Genomic DNA, 18,658 nt, shown 5'->3' on the forward strand with positions numbered 1-18,658 from the left:
AGCCCACTGTAGTCCACAACGCAGGGCTTATAGAAATCAAACTTAAAAGAAAATCAGCAAGTTTCTTTATTTTCCTTCTGTGATTCACAATCCAGCAGTTTCCAAAACAACAATAAAGCAGGCATCCAAAACACAATCCCTTTTGTTTCTCCTCTCAGGGCACTAGCACAACAGGGGAAGAAAAACAACTCCATTCCCCTGCTTCCAGAACTCAGTTTGTTCCACCTTAAGCAGTCTACAGCCCCGTACTCTCCTTCTCCCCCTCCCCTTTGAAAAGGAGGAGAATGTCCGTGAAGGGCAAAAAAAAAAAACACAAGAAAAAGAAAGAACCTGCTCCTGGTTTCTTCCTGGGGCTTTGGCAAACAGTCCCAATAAACAGTTCCCAATGAACCACTTCTTCAGGCTTGAGCAAACACTTTCCCACAACCAGCTTCCTCCCGCTATGAACAGTTCACACAGGGGGAGTCAATAATCCCTCTTCAAACAGCATCATTAACACACAGTTCATAACAGCCTGAGCTCGCTTTGGGGAGAAAAAGGTCCCACCCTTTCTTGGGTCACTTTCTCAATACACTGACCCTTCTCCTTCATGACCCTTTCTCTTTCCTCTTGTAACCCAGCTGCCATACCACGAGTTCACCTGCTTTCTCAGCTTTTTTCCTAAGGAATGAGCCCAGGCTGTGAGGTCCATCGGTTCCTCTGGGCTCTCCTCTCTCTCCCTCTCCTCAGCCTCTTGCCACTCCATGGGTTCCTCGTCCCACCCACTTTTCAGCTGTTCCTCTTTCACTTGATTACCCTCCAGGGGCACCTCCCTTGCCTTGTCAGAGTTCTCCCCTGTGACCTGCTGGGGAAGGTAATCTCTGTACCAGGGCTTGCACCGGGGCTGCTGGGTAGTGTAGTCTTTTTCTCTCCTCCATTTTTCAGGGGGCACTAACCTTTCTATTCTCTCTCTCTGGGGAAGTAGTAAAGGAAGGCTTTGTTCTGTCTCCTTTTGCTCTTGATCCTCCTCACTACTTCCCCTTCCATCTGCTCCACCCCTTCACAATAGGTGAATATGGAATAGTAAGAGATGCCAGATAGCAGGGTAGACCAGTCCTATGGGCCTTGAAAGTAAGAGTCAAAAGCTTAATTATTATTTGCTGTTCCATATGAAGCCAATGATGGCTTTGACGCAAAGGGGAGACATGGTCAAATCATTGAGTATGGCACAATAATCTAATAGCTGTGTTTTGGATAGATTGGAGTTTTTACCAAATATATATGGGAACAGCCTAAGCATGCAATGTTGCAATAATCTAGCCTGGTGATTACTAAAGAAAGAATGAGGGAGGAAAAATTGTAATGGTCAAAATATCATCGTACCAAAAGTAGCTGATGAACAAAGAAAGCTGTCTTATATAGATTTGATATCTGTGGTGAAAAGGTGAGTTGGAAATCGAAAATAATAGCCAAATAACAAAAGGAATCTATGGGCAAAATGGGAGTCACAAAGAGGTTTACAGTAGTAGTTGGATTGGGAAAGCCCCCGGTAAACCAGCAGGCCACTGTTTTTTTTTTTTGGGGGGGGGGGTTTGGTTGCTTATTCAGAACCAATCTGTGCTCAGAAATCCAATTTGAAACTATGGGTTAAATGGATTTGTGGGAAAAAGTAATATGATATCATCTGCATAGAAATGGAATACCGGAGAACTGAATAAGTGTGGCAAGAGGACATGAATAAATTTAAAATATGTTGAAATATGGAGGGGCATTTTCGAAAGGGACGTCCGTCCAAGCTGCGATTTGGACGTTCTTGCAAAACGTCCAAATCCAGGGGCGGGGAAACCTGTATTTTTGAAACAAGATGGACATCCAACTTTCATTTTGAAAATACTGTCAGAGACATCCAAATCCTTACATTTGGATGTTCTTAGATTTGGTCGTACCTGGACATGGACGTTTCTGACTTTCGGCGATTTTTGAAACAAAAGACGTCCATGACAAAAACGGCCAAATGCAAGCCATTTGGACATGGGAGGAGCCAGCATTTGTAGTGCACTGGTCCCCCTGTCATGCCAGGACAGCAACTGAGCACCCTAAGGGGAATTGCAGTGGATTTCATAAAATGCTCCCAGGAACATAGCTTCCTTACCTTGTGTGCTGAGCCCCCAAAAACCCACTACCCACAACTGTACACCACTACCATAGCCCTTATGGGTGAAGGGGGCACCTATATATGGGTACAGTGGGTTTGTGGTGGGTTTTGGAGATCTCGCTGTTCCCTCCACAAATGTAACAGGTAGGGGGGGTATGGGCCTGGGTCCGCCTGTCTGAAGTGCACTGCAGTACCCACTAAAACTGCTCCAGGGACCTGCATGCGCTGTCATGGACCTGAGTATGACATCTGAGGCTGGCATACAGGCTGGCACGACATATGTTTAAAGATGTTTTTTGAGGGTGGGAGGGGGTTAGTGACCATTAGGGGAGTAATTGGAGGACATCCACGATTCTCTTCGGTGGTCATGTGGTCATCTTTGGCACCTTTTTGTGCCTTAGTTGTAAGAAAAACAGGTCTGGGTGAAAATGTCCAAGTGTTTGTCAGGGACGTCCTTGTTTTTTTCAATAATGGGTCAAGGACGTCCAAGTGTTAGGCGCACCCTAGTCCCACCTTCGTAACTCCTGGCCCCTCCCACGAACAAATGCCTTGGATTTATTCGTTTTTGAGCTGGGCGCTTTCATTTTCCATTATCGCTGAAAAACAAAAACGCCCAGCTCACAAATTGTCGAATAAAACATGGACGTCTATTTTTTCCCAAAATACGGTTCGGTCCGCCCCTTCACGGACCCGTTCTCGGAGATAAACGCCCATGGAGTTAGACGTTTTCGTTTGATTATACCCCTCCACATCAATGACTGGCGTAAATGCTTGCACCTAACTGTTGGCAATTAGGTTCATAAATACTAATATTTTTTAAGTGTGTTTGTAACTGATTAACACACCCCCAACCACTCCTGTCTCTCTTAGGTCTATGCCCATATTGAAATCGTGTGCTCTGGAATTTGAACTTATAGAATAATTCTGTAATTGCTAATTGATGTCAATTAGCACCAATTAAGACCAATTATAGCCTTCTGTTGCTTGTTCACACTAATTGCCAGCTCATTATTAAATTAAGTTATGTGCAGAATAAGTTATGTGCACAACTGACCCTATTCTATAATTTGTGTGCACAAATTTATTCACTAGTCACAAATTTGAACATGCAATATTTGAGAATTAGGCAGTATCCCCATATTCTATATAGCATGACCAAAATTGTGCATGCAAATCCATTTGTATTCTGGATTTGTGTGCACAATTTAATTACTTAGCATGCCAATCAGTGCAGATAACTGTCACTTAACAAGCAATTATTGATAAAAATTAGCATTAATTAGAATTTATACTCACAACTTGCTAGGTGTATTCTGGAAACTGGTGTGCGTACATTCTAATGCATGCTGCCAATAAGGGGGCATGACCATGTGTTTGGAATAGTCAGCCCATGGGTGTTCAAAAATCCATGGGCACGGTTATAGAATATACCTGCTTGGTGCCTAGCTTAGGCACTGGTATTTACAGCAAGTTTTAATTGGAGTAAATGGACATACCTAGAATTAGGTGCAGGAATGGCCACTAGGTGTATTCTATAAACCACCTAGGCATATTGTATAATAGAATCTAGACCTATGTGCATGTCTCCGGCATTTAGATTTGAGCACCTGTATGATTTCTACTGTTGATGTAAGTGCTTGTGTCTAAATTTTATGTGTGTATTATTGCTGATATGCAAATATTCCATGTTCCTTTATAGAACTGTCTTTTACCAGGTGCCCTCTGGGCATCTATTTATAGATGCACAGATACGCAGTTATAGAATTACCTCTTTAATGGCTATGGAGACTGACCAGGAAGTCACTTATAGCACTTCAGGACAAGCTTGCTATAAAAACTCTGTGACCAGTTGCATATACCTTATTCAACTATGCATTGAATTTTATGCTTAATCTAGGTACCCATTTTTATTTATCTCCATGCCTTTGTCTTAGCTGTCTTTCTGTTTATCCCAATCATATGTTTTCTCTGCTGTCTATAAAGATGAGTCATTGTATTGTGCTGACAGAGTTTCATTCCTGTTATAGAAATGTTCTACTGTACTGTTTTAATGTGAATATTACTGACACATTGCTATAATTTAATTTACTTATTTTCCAGTTTACTCCACTATTCCAACTGTTTATTACACTGACATTTGGCAATTTTACTAATGTTATGCTATATGTTGTACTATTGTTACTGTATACTGTATTATGTCAAGCTATACTGACTGTGTATTACTTTGGTTTGATCTATTTCTGATAGAGTAGCCTAATGGTTTATGGTTGATTCAGTAGCTAGATATGTAAATGGTGGTGATTTTATACCATTTTGCATGTATTTTTATTATCAAAGTCTTTTCATATTTTTAGATGTGTTTTTTTTCAGGAGTAGAAATACTCAGGAGTTGATATTCAAAAACATATATCTAGATAGTAGTTGATAAGGGCCAGATTCTGCCTAAGCATATTCTATAAGCAGCGCCTAGATTTAGGTGCAATATTTAGAATGCGCTTAGTTGATATCCTAGTGCTTAAAACTATGTGCTTCCATTTACACCAATGGAAATGTGGCGTAAATCCAGGCACATAGATTTAGGCACAGAGGACCATATTCTATAACAGTGCATGTAAATTTTGGGATGCCCACGAAACACCCATTTCCCCGCCCATAACCACATCCCTTTGCCTGCATTAAAATTTAGGAGCAGTGCATTACAGATATTCTACCTCTAGGTTAGAAGAAATATACTTAGATTTAAATTCATAAAAGCTTATTGGAGGCTGTATTTACATATTGGTGCCATAGCCGGTATGAGAACAGTAAGTGTTAATGAAACACCAATGGTGATTTCTCAAATGTTTCTTCAATACCTTTTATTCCATACATTAAATAACAATTGTATTAACAAATGTGACCTATCTGACATGATGCTGTTGTTCTTGCGCTTTATGTGACAGAGAGAAGGCAGCTACAGGATATGAGCATAGGGTGAGCGCTCATCTACCCGGCGCATTGGTCCTTATGATCAGCCTCCTTACACTGGACCCACTCTCAGCAAAATACTGTTATATAGCCTAAGAGAAAATTTCTCAATTCTTACACACTATGAGCAATCAATAGTATCCATGCCCATGCACAATGGATATAAAAAGCCAAAAAGTTGTTTTCTAAATTTTTCTGCTACTGTGGAGAAATGATGTTTCCAACAGTAGGTGCTTTCTGCAAGTATAGTGGGCCTTTGATTGAATCTTGAAATTAAAATGGGCCATTCAAAATTCAAAGCAATATTTTCAAGGCCAAATGATGTACTAGTACTGCATGCAAATATGTTGGTAAGTATTTTCCAGCATCATTATGAAAGCAATTGGCAATCGCCTCATCTCATTGTCTAGCAGCATCCCATAACAATGCAAATAATTGATTAGTATTAAATGTTCAATTATCTTTTGGAAGTAAATGTGTGCAACAGACTTACTTTTTAACACTTTCTCTTGTCTGAAAATATCATTAATTCTTGACACTAAAACGTTTTCCTGTAAGAAACTTTATTGCAGTAAAGACAGAAAGAAATCTTTACAGCATTCATTTGTAATAAACTTATACTGTATGTGGTTATCAGTCTGCACTTTATATTAGTGATCTGCATACTGGAAATGATAAATGGGTGCAAATACTAAATATTAAGACAACACTTTCCCAATTTCAGAGAAAATGTGCCATAAAATAGCTGAGCTAACCTTCTGTCATCTACCTGAATGAGGTGTATGGGGGTGCGGGGGGGGGGGGGGGGGGGAGTCTGTGGACAAAAGACTGTGATAAAACTAAGGTAAAGGAAATGTAGTTTGGAACTGAGGCAAGGTACATAAGTACATAATATAAGTACATAAGTAGTGCCATACTGGGAAAGACCAAAGGTCCATCTAGCCCAGCATCCTGTCACCGACAGTGGCCAATCCAGGTCAAGGGCACCTGGCACGCTCCCTAAACGTAAAAACATTCCAGACAAGTTATACCTAAAAATGCGGAATTTTTCCAAGTCCATTTAATAGCGGTCTATGGACTTGTCCTTTAGGAATCTATCTAACCCCTTTTTAAACTCCGTCAAGCTAACCGCCCGTACCACGTTCTCCGGCAACGAATTCCAGAGTCTAATTACACGTTGGGTGAAGAAAAATTTTCTCCGATTCGTTTTAAATTTACCACACTGTAGCTTCAACTCATGCCCTCTAGTCCTAGTATTTTTGGATAGCGTGAACAGTCGCTTCACATCCACCCGATCCATTCCACTCATTATTTTATACACTTCTATCATATCTCCCCTCAGCCGTCTCTTCTCCAAGCTGAAAAGCCCTAGGCTTCTCAGCCTCTCTTCATAGGAAAGTCGTCCCATCCCCACTATCATTTTCGTCGCCCTTCGCTGTACCTTTTCCAATTCTACTATATCTTTTTTGAGATACGGAGACCAGTACTGAACACAATACTCCAGGTGCGGTCGCACCATGGAGCGATACAACGGCATTATAACATCCGCACACCTGGACTCCATACCCTTCCTAATAACACCCAACATTCTATTCGCTTTCCTAGCCGCAGCAGCACACTGAGCAGAAGGTTTCAGCGTATCATCGACGACGACACCCAGATCCCTTTCTTGATCCGTAACTCCTAACGTGGAACCTTGTAAGACGTAGCTATAATTCGGGTTCCTCTTACCCACATGCATCACTTTGCACTTGTCAACATTGAACTTCATCTGCCACTTGCACGCCCATTCTCCCAGTCTCGCAAGGTCCTCCTGTAATCGTTCACATTCCTCCTGCGACTTGACGACCCTGAATAATTTTGTGTCATCGGCGAATTTAATTACCTCACTAGTTATTCCCATCTCTAGGTCATTTATAAATACATTAAAAAGCAACGGACCCAGCACAGACCCCTGCGGGACCCCACTAACTACCCTCCTCCACTGAGAATACTGGCCACGCAATCCTACTCTCTGCTTCCTATCTTTCAACCAGTTCTTAATCCATAATAGTACCCTACCTCCGATTCCATGACTCTGCAATTTCTTCAGGAGTCTTTCGTGCGGCACTTTGTCAAACGCCTTCTGAAAATCCAGATATACAATATCAACCGGCTCCCCATTGTCCACATGTTTGCTTACCCCCTCAAAAAAATGCATTAGATTGGTGAGGCAAGACTTCCCTTCACTAAATCCGTGCTGACTTTGTCTCATCAGTCCATGTTTTTGTATATGCTCTGCAATTTTATTCTTAATAATAGCCTCCACCATCTTGCCCGGCACCGACGTCAGACTCACCGGTCTATAATTTCCCGGATCTCCTCTGGAACCCTTCTTAAAAATCGGAGTAACATTGGCTACCCTCCAGTCTTCCGGTATTACACTCGATTTTAGGGACAGATTGCATATTTCTAACAGTAGCTCCGCAAGTTCATTTTTTAGTTCTATTAATACTCTGGGATGAATACCATCAGGTCCCGGTGATTTACTACTCTTCAGCTTGCTGAACTGACCCATTACATCCTCCAAGGTTACAGAGAATTTGTTTAGTTTCTCCGACTCCCCCGCTTCAAATATTCTTTCCGGCACCGGTGTCCCCCCCAAATCCTCCTCGGTGAAGATCGATACACTGTCAATTACTGAGCACCAGGGCCACTGAGAGGGGGCAGGGAGGGACATTTTTCCTAGGCCCTGCACCGGGCCCCATGGTCTGTCTCTCTCCTGCTCCTATTGGGAACTGGTCCTGGCACACTGGAGCAGGTGAGAAACAGACCACGACATCGGGCTTCCCTTGGAGGTCGTCGAAGAGCAGATGCACTGACTTAGGGAGTGGGGCCCCCACATCAGTATGTCATTGTGTCTGCTCTTCCCCAGCCTCCAAGAGGGGCCCAACACTGGATCTGGTGGCAGCCTGAGAGTAAGTGAGAAGCAGCAGTGGTGACTGCATTCCAGGTTGGTTGGGTCTGGTGGCTGCATCGAGTGTGGGTGGAGGGGCCCAGTAGCTGCAACCTGAGTAGGGAGGCCTTTTGGCTGTGTCCTGAGTGAGAGGCCCAGCAGCAGTGGTGCTGCCCCAGTCCCAGGAGGCAACATTATTGTGAGAAGGATCTGTTTGGGTGGGCTTACATTAAGAGACAGATACTGTTAGGTTTGGGAGGACAATTTGAAGGGTCTTAGGGGACAGTCACAGAAGAGTTTCAGTGACCATCCCTCACTAGAGAAGTACATTGAGAGTGATAAATTATAGAAGCTATCTGGTGATCAGAGGGAAGAGGGTGGTTTATGTACAATACTGTCGTGAGCCACAAATATGGCATGGTTTGGCGGTACCATGGACCATTTCTATGGGATATGATCAAAGTGTTTGGCTAACCAGCTTATAATCGAAAGTGATCACTGGCCATCTTCTAACACAAATCGGGAGATAGCCGTCAATTTCTTGAAAGCAGCGAAATTGGTATAATCAAAAGCGGCATTTTTGACAGCATCGCCGCTTTCCCGTCGCTTTGCCGGCGAAAGTTCAAGGGGGCGTGTCGGTAGATTAGCGAAGGTGGGACATGGGCGGGCATGGGCATGGCTACCAGATGGCCGGCTTTCGCCGATAATGGAAAAAAAAGGGGCCTTAAGCAGTATTTCGCCGGCTTTACTTGGCCCTTTTATTATCACGACCAAGCCTCAAAAAGGAGCCCCAACTGACCAGATGACCACTGGAGGGAATGGGGTATGACCTCCCCATACTCCCCCAGTGGTCACCAATCCCCTTCCAAACTAAAAAAAATAAAACTAAAAACCTTTTTTGCCAGCCTGTATGCCAGCCTCAAATGCCGTACCCATCTCCATGACAGCAGAATGTGTTGTATCCTCCGACAGCATTTACCTGGTTGCGATGTGGCTCTCGGGTGAGTGTCAGGCAAAACACACAGTGGATCCAAAAAAGTCCTCTCACAATGAGTGTCTTCCTGAACAAGGTCTTTATTAACAGTAGCAGAATTGACCCGACACGTGACGTGTTTCGGCCGTGAGGCCTGCGTCAGGGGTCTATAAAATAATATAGTATACAAAAACATGCATCAAAATACAAATATAATTAAAAACATAAATAGAAATAAAAACATGAACATCCATATAAACTTTCTTATACAGATTTAAACCATTAAAACACCAGAATGAAAGATGCGAAATATATATGATAAAAATACATAATAAAAATATGAATATATAACTTTAAATCAATAAAGAATTTAAATTATATAAAGATATAAAATTATACCACATAGAGATAATGAGGACAGGGAATGTAATAAAATACACAACAAAATATAGTATAAATATAGAGAACATACAGTGGTGGAAATAAGTATTTGATCCCTTGCTGATTTTGTAAGTTTGCCCACTGACAAAGACATGAGCAGCCCATAATTGAAGGGTAGGTTATTGGTAACAGTGAGAGATAGCACATCACAAATTAAATCCGGAAAATCACATTGTGGAAAGTATATGAATTTATTTGCATTCTGCAGAGGGAAATAAGTATTTAATCCCTCTGGCAAACAAGACCTAATACTTGGTGGCAAAACCCTTGTTGGCAAGCACAGCGGTCAGACGTCTTCTGTAGTTGATGATGAGGTTTGCACACATGTCAGGAGGAATTTTGGTCCACTCCTCTTTGCAGATCATCTCTAAATCATTAAGAGTTCTGGGCTGTCGCTTGGCAACTCGCAGCTTCAGCTCCCTCCATAAGTTTTCAATGGGATTAAGGTCTGGTGACTGGCTAGGCCACTCCATGACCCTAATGTGCTTCTTCCTGAGCCACTCCTTTGTTGCCTTGGCTGTATGTTTTGGGTCATTGTCGTGCTGGAAGACCCAGCCACGACCCATTTTTAAGGCCCTGGCGGAGGGAAGGAGGTTGTCACTCAGAATTGTACGGTACATGGCCCCATCCATTCTCCCATTGATGCGGTGAAGTAGTCCTGTGCCCTTAGCAGAGAAACACCCCCAAAACATAACATTTCCACCTCCATGCTTGACAGTGGGGACGGTGTTCTTTGGGTCATAGGCAGCATTTCTCTTCCTCCAAACACGGCGAGCTGAGTTCATGCCAAAGAGCTCAATTTTTGTCTCATCTGACCACAGCACCTTCTCCCAATCACTCTCGGCATCATCCAGGTGTTCACTGGCAAACTTCAGACGGGCCGTCACATGTGCCTTCCGGAGCAGGGGGACCTTGCGGGCACTGCAGGATTGCAATCCGTTATGTCGTAATGTGTTACCAATGGTTTTCATGGTGACAGTGGTCCCAGCTGCCTTGAGATCATTGACAAGTTCTCCCCTTGTAGTTGTAGGCTGATTTCTAACCTTCCTCATGATCAAGGATACCCCACGAGGTGAGATTTTGCGTGGAGCCCCAGATCTTTGTCGATTGACAGTCATTTTGTACTTCTTCCATTTTCTTACTATGGCACCAACAGTTGTCTCCTTCTCGCCCAGCGTCTTACTGATGGTTTTGTAGCCCATTCCAGCCTTGTGCAGGTGTATGATCTTGTCCCTGACATCCTTAGACAGCTCCTTGCTCTTGGCCATTTTGTAGAGGTTAGAGTCTGACTGATTCACTGAGTCTGTGGACAGGTGTCTTTCATACAGGTGACCATTGCCGACAGCTGTCTGTCATGCAGGTAACGAGTTGATTTGGAGCATCTACCTGGTCTGTAGGGGCCAGATCTCTTACTGGTTGGTGGGGGATCAAATACTTATTTCCCTCTGCAGAATGCAAATAAATTCATATACTTTCCACAATGTGATTTTCCGGATTTAATTTGTGATGTGCTATCTCTCACTGTTACCAATAACCTACCCTTCAATTATGGGCTGCTCATGTCTTTGTCAGTGGGCAAACTTACAAAATCAGCAAGGGATCAAATACTTATTTCCCCCACTGTACCTAATATTATCTGTAGAAAAAATACCTTGTAGATCAGATGAAAAAAATAGCACTAAAGCTGATCTACAAGGTATTTTTTCTACAGATAATATTAGGTATGTTCTCTATATTTATACTATATTTTGTTGTGTCCTCATTATCTCTATGTGGTACAATTTTATATCTTTATATAATTTAAATTCTTTATTGATTTAAAGTTATATATTCATATTTTTATTATGTATTTTTATCATATATATTTCGCATCTTTCATTCTGGTGTTTTAATGGTTTAAATCTGTATAAGAAAGTTTATATGGATGTTCATGTTTTTATTTCTATTTATGTTTTTAATTATATTTGTATTTTGATGCATGTTTTTGTATACTATATTATTTTATAGACCCCTGACGCAGGCCTCACGGCCGAAACACGTCACGTGTCGGGTCAATTCTGCTACTGTTAATAAAGACCTTGTTCAGGAAGACACTCATTGTGAGAGGACTTTTTTGGATCCACTGTGTGTGTTTGCCTTTCGTTGTTTTTCCTGTGGAGAGCTCACCTTCTGTGGGTGTTTGTTTCTCGGGTGAGTGTGACACCTTTTCTGTTAGGTGCCCTGCAGAGTCACATTAGCAATGCATTGTGGTGGGTGTAGGGTACTGGGCTCTACTCCCATGGTGCTTTTCCCCCCTGCTAACTGGGTCAGAGTGTGCCCTGTTTTGTTTCCTGTTGTAGTACATGCGGTAGTGGCCATTTTTGTAAGCCAGTTTTAATTCCCTTTCCTGTGTTACCCACGTTAGAGAACGTAGTTCTTACCTTGAATGGTGCTGAAAGAGGGCATTGTACACCATTGTGCCAGCTCTGACCTACTGCTAATCTTAATACCAGGGGACTCTTTGCCAGTGGGGCACAACCTCTGATCTGCAGTTAACTGTGAGTAAATGTGGTTATTTCAAGAAAGGACTTTTTCAGAGAGATTAGTCTTCAGGTGTGAACTGGTGTGCCAAAGTTATACAGCAGCAATAAGTCCTAGAGGCTGTATGCAGGTCCCTGGAGCAATTTTAGTGGGTGCAGTACATTTGTGGGTAGTGGGTTTGGGGGGGGGGGTGGGGGGACTCAGTCTTTCTTCATAGGGAAGTCGTCCCATCCCCGCTATCATTGCTGCACCTTTTCCAATTCCACTATATCTTTCTTGAGATGCGGCGACCAGAATTGAACACAATACACAAGGTGCGGTCGCACCATGGAGCGATATAACGGCATTATAACATCCTCACACCTGTTTCCATACCTTTCCTAATAATGCCCAACATTCTATTCGCTTTCCGAGCCGCAGCAGCACACTGAGCAGAAGGTTTCAGCGTATTATCCACGACGACACCCAGATCCCTTTCTTGGTTCGTAACTCCTAACGTGGAACCTTGCATGATGTAGCTACAATTCGGGTTCTGTTTTCCCACATGCATCACCTTGCATTTGCTCACATTAAATGTCATCTGCCACCAAGAGAGATGTTAGCCAGATATATGAAGGAAATATTGGGATTTACAGAGGGGAATTTTCCTCCAATGAGTCAAGTTTACTATTTACCACAACGACTACCAGAAGTCCCTAATCAACAACAAGGGCAACTATTGGATGTCTCAGCGATGCTGGAAGCACCAACAGAGGACTTAGTAACTTCAGGAACATTGTTAGTGACTCTAGCTATGTCAATTGATAAAGTTTTGTTTATGAAAAAATTCTTTGAAAATAAAGAGAGAGAATTTTTAGGTCTAAAAGTCCGTATTTTTCCCGACGTCTCTAAGGAGACTCAAAAGAAGCGTAGGCAGTTTTTGATACTGAAGCCAGGAGTTCTCCAGCTGGGTGCAACATTCTTTTTGCGATATCCCTGTAAGTGCATTGTTTGCTATCAATCAGTCAAGTTTGTATTCTTTGAGTCTGTACAACTCAGTGAATTTATAACAGCTAAAAAAGAATTGTTGGATCGAAGAGAATGAGCTCGTATATGGTAAAATGAGAAACCTCTTTTGACCGGTTTAGTTTTCCTAATATTTTTCTTATGATATCCTCTATATATTGTTATATCTTGGATCAATATTGAGGACTTGTGTGTACTGACTCAGGAAATGTTACTTTTATGTATTATTTCTTATAATTTCCTTTTTTTTTCTTGACGAATGTACCTTTTCTATCACAAGTGTTTAATGCTTGTTATAAAGTGAAAGTTAATAAATTAAAAAAATGTCATCTGCCATTTAGCCGACCAGTCTCCCAGTCTCGTAAGGTCCTTCTGTAATTGTTCACAATCCTGTCGCGAGTTAATGACTTTGAATAGCTTTGTGTCATCAGCAAATTTAATTACCTCGCTAGTTACTCCCATCTCTAAATCATTTATAAATAAATTAAAAAGCAGCGGTCCTAGCACAGACCCCTGCGGAACCCCACTAACCACCCTTCTCCATTGTGAATACTGTCCATTTAACCCCACTCTCTGTTTCCTATCCTTCAACCAGTTTTTAATCCACAATAGGACTTTTCCTCCTATCCCATGACCTTCCAATTTCCTCTGTAGCCTTTCATGAGGTACCTTGTCAAACGCCTTTTGAAAATCCAGATACACAATATCAACCGGCTCCCCTTTGTCCACATGTTCGTTTACTCCTTCAAAGAATTGAAGTAAATTGGTCAGGCAAGATTTCCGCACACAAAAGCCGTGCTGACTCGGTCTCAGTAATCCATGTGCTCGGATGTGCTCTGTAATTTTGTTTTTAATAATAGCCTCTACCATTTTCCCCGGCACCGATGTCAGACTCACAAGTCTATAATTTCCCAGATCTCCCCTGGAACCTTTTATAAAAATGGGTGTTACATTGGCCACCCTCCAATCTTCCGGTACCATGCTCGATTTTAAGGATAAATTGCATATCACTAGCAGTAGCTCCGCAAGCTCATTTTTCAGTTTTATCAGTACTCTAGGATGAATACCATCTGATCCAGGAGATTTGCTACTCTTCAGTTTGCTGAACTGCCCCATTACGTCCTCCAGGTTTACCGTGAAGTCAGTAAGTTTCTCCGACTCGTCCGCTTGAAATATCATTTCCGACACCGGTATCCCACCCAAATCTTCCTCGGTGAAGACCGAAGCAAAGAATTTATTCAATCTCTCCGCTACGTCTTTGTCTTCCTTGATCGCCCCTTTTACCCCTCTGTCATCCAGCGGCCCAACCGATTCTTTTGCCGGCTTCCTGCTTTTAATATACCAAAATCAATAGAAATCAAACAAAATAAAACATGGAAAAGAAAATAAGGTGATACCCTCTTTATTGGACATAACTTAATACATTTCTTGATATTTTGTCCAATAAAAAAGGTATCATCTTATTTTCTTTTCCATGTTTTATTTTGTTTGATTTCTATTGATAACCTTAAGAGTGGACTAACACGGCTACCACACTCCTCTACTTAATATACCGAAAAAAATTTTTACTATGCTTTTTTGCCTCTAATGCTATCTTTTTTTCGTAATCCCTCTTGGCCTTCTTTATCTGCGCCTTGCATTTGCTTTGACACTCCTTATGCTGCTTCTTGTTATTTTCAGATGGTTCCTTCTTCCATTTTCTGAAGGCATTTCTCTTAGCCCTAATAGCTTCCTTCACCTCACTTTTCAACCAGGCTGGCTGTCTTTTGGAGTTCCGTCTTTCTTTTCTAATTTGTGGAATATGTTTGGCCTGGGCCTCCAGGATGGTATTTTTGAACAGCATCCACACCTGTTGTACAGTTTTTACCCTCTCAGTTGTCCACGTAAGTTTTTTTCCACCGTTCTTCTCATTTTATCATAGTCTCCTTTTTTAAAGTTAAACGCTAACGTATTTGACTTCCTGTGTATAGTTACTTCAAGGTTGATATCAAAACTGATCATATTATGATCACTGTTATCAAGCGGCCCCAGTACCATAACATCCCTCACCAGATCATGCGCTCCACTAAGGACCAAGTCTAGAATTTTTCCTTCTCTCGTCGGCTCCTGCACCAGCTACTCCATAAAGCTGTCCTTGATTTCATCGAGGAATTGTACCTCTCTAGCGTGTCCCGATGTTACATTTACCCAGTCTATACAGTATTTGGATAATTGAAGTCACCCATTATTATCACATTGCCCATTTTGTTTGAGTCTCTGATTTCTTTTATCATTTCTGCGTGTACCTGCTCATCCTGGCGAGGCGGACGGTAGTACATTCCTATCACCGTCCTTTTCCCTTTTATACATGGAATTTCAACCCACAATGATTCAAAGGTCTGATTTGCGTCCTGCTGAATTTGTAATCTATCTGAGTCAAGGCTCTCGTTAATATACAATGCTACCCCTCCACCAGTCCGGTCCACCCTATCACTAAGATATACTTTGTACCCCGGTATGACAGTGTCCCACTGGTTATCCTCCTTCCACCAGGTCTCAGTAATGCCCATTATATCCAATTTTTCATTTAGTGCAATATATTCCAACTCTCCCATCTTATTTCTTGGACTCCTAGCATTTACATATAGACATTTCAGAGTATGTTATTTGTATATTTGAAGTGTTAATGGCAGAAAATTAATTCTGGTTGCTTATGTTTTTTTAGAATGGGAATAGTTGAGGTCGAAATTGTAAAATACAACTCATTAATGCTGTGGCCTATTGCCACATGTATGCCTTTGTGAATTTTGCAAATGTCAGGAAGTAGTGTAAATGCTTTTCTTATGCAATTCTTATAGTTTCAGTTACAATACAATGTTGCTTAAAAGCAAATGAAATGAAAAGGAACAGAGATCCAGTTCTTCATATTTCTGAATTGGTTAAATCACTGTAATCCAAATTTGTGGCTCACTCATGATATTAATTCCACTTATCAGTAAGGAAATCTTTTACAAAGGCACACTAGCATTTTTAGTACACACTAATGATTAGCACACACTAAACACTAGAGTGTCTCTAGCGTTTAGCGCATGCTTATTTTTAGCACACACTAAAAATGCTATCATGCCTTTGTAAAAGGACCCCTCAACAAGGTAGGCAATTCACCTCAATGATTTTTCACAAAACCTAAAACAAGAACAGTCTATTGTATTACACCAGCTGCTGTTTAAAGACTCAGGCAGAATTTTTTGGTAGGCCAGTTGTTCTTCCTCTGAAATATTTGCACATATGTAAAATAATGTGAGGATCAGGTCCAGCATACACTTTCTAAATTTTGTTCTTAATGGATATTCAAAGCAGATTTTTCATCAGGCCTATAAATGCCCTCTGCACATCAATTGTGATATGCTGATACAGTCAATCACAGATACTGACAATCTCACTTACGTTCTTGGTCTGACCTGGTTTTACAGCCTGCATCACTGACTTAGACTACTCAATAATTAATGTGGATTCTTTTGAATTCGTATTAGGTAAATGAGACTTTTATTAGAGGTTCATTATTGTCTAAGATACACAGTGATTAAGATATATACACAATGATTAAGCTATATAACTGAAAAGAAGCAATGCCTATCTATAGTTAAAAAGAAACAATCATTACATGACTTTTCCCTACATCCAATCAATGCTAGGAGTCTCTTGACCAGGAAAAGAAGCAATAATACATCATAATATACATACATCACTGGTCCTTAATCTCTACATCCAGGCTCTTATCATCAGCTAGGGGGGGGGGGGGGGGGCTGTTCACAATGAAAGCCAGGAGTCTTTTGACCAGGAAATATAGTTCTCTGCACAGTATGTACGTTACTCTTAGACAAGTTCCCCATTTCACTGGCAAAAATTCCCCTTTTTATTAGGCTTAGAACTCATGTTCATAGCTAAGGAAAACTACAGAATGCTTGAGAATTTCTCTGTTTTGGTAAACAAGCCATACAAAATATGCTTGAATGTGAGAATGTGGTCACATGTTTCTCCATCCAGGTGGCCAGCCTGTGCTCAAAACATGCTCCACCTCCCTCTTCACATACCAAATTAATTAGAGCTGTGTCTTATCTTCTTCCATATTCCAAATCATTTTCACACAAACCGAACAATCATTTTAATGAGTGAGTGCACTGTTGGTCATTCAGACAGAGTTGAAAAGCAATCTCTAAAATCCTTCCATTACAGTTCTCCCATACCCTGGATGGGTGGGTCAGGTCTGCTCAATTGTTTGGCATCATTAGCATGTATTACAGTAGGTCTCCAATCTATGTTTCAGAATTTTCCCTAATTTGGTTTTCAACATGACAGAATATCCTTGTCTACATGACAGCTGCCTTGTCCACGTGACACTTTTGTCATCTATTATGTAGGAAATGCAGGGATATCAACATTTAACATTCTTATATTAGTTAATTTACCTTATTTTGGGGAAATGTTATCCACTAAATTTTAGAATAGATTGTACCACATCATGGGTTGTCTACATTATTATACCCACATCCCTTTATATGTAGGTAAAATTCTGTAGAACGGAAAACACAAGAGAGACAGAATATCTGCAATGCAAGCACAGCAGAACAAACAGCAGACCTACAAATGTAGAAAGTAGCGACACATACTTTAATTCTACCAATTACACTTATGTCTGACGTGGCCACGTTTCACCAGATGGCTGTATCAGAGGCAAAACTAGAGAGGTAAAACCAAAAGCACAGTTCTCTCTAGAGTAATAATCAAGATGAATTAGCCTTTTAGCAGATCCTCAAGACTTATTCCAGGAGGTATTACAGCAAGAAGGATCAATGCATATCTTCTTGGTCACTCCACTGTAAAATTATTGCAGGTAATGCACTGAAAATGCTAGCAGGTGTTACTGCAAAAAGGAACAATATATGTGTACATTGGTTCCACTGGTTTTCTTCAAAGACCCTCTGCAGATCTTAGGGTAGTACGGAGACCTTATTTTTGTTTCTAACATCAAAGGTTATGCGGGTTTTGTGCAATGGTAGAGAGATGATTTTACTCCAGTTTGATATCACTGCCGCCTTTGACATGGTCAATCATGATATCTTATTAAACACATTAACTGATTTTGGATTTAGTGGCTTGATACTTAAGTGGTTTGATTCAGATTCATTTTTTTAAAATTAGACATTATTTAATTTTGAAAGATAGTCAATATTCTTCCACCTGGAAATCTCCTTGTGGAGCTCCTCAGTGCTCCCCCATTTCCCCATGTTATACAATCTGTGTATGAGCTCCCTTGGTCAGATTGCTCTAAACCCAGGTGAGCTCTTGCTATCATATGGGGATTACATTTTCTTTTTGATTCCTATTACTCAAGGCATGGATTCTTTATTTTCCTGTTTTAATAATTGTATATTTAAGATAAAAGAATGGTCTACAAAGGTTAAACTTAAACTAAATACTGACAAAACTAAATTGTTATGGTTCTCTGTGGATTTAGCCATGATTCCACAGTTAATTTTAGGTGCTGATGGGTCTCATTTCAAGATTGAGAAAACTTCAAGAGTTCTGGGAGTGGTTTTGGACTCCTCATTGAGTATGTAACCATAAATTAATAGTCTAATTAGAAAAGCATACTTGTTGTGATCATATTTTTTATCTGATCATTTTATCATTTTAGGATTTT

This window comes from Microcaecilia unicolor, chromosome 4 (genome assembly GCF_901765095.1).
Source record: "Microcaecilia unicolor chromosome 4, aMicUni1.1, whole genome shotgun sequence".
NCBI lineage: Eukaryota > Metazoa > Chordata > Amphibia > Gymnophiona > Siphonopidae > Microcaecilia > Microcaecilia unicolor.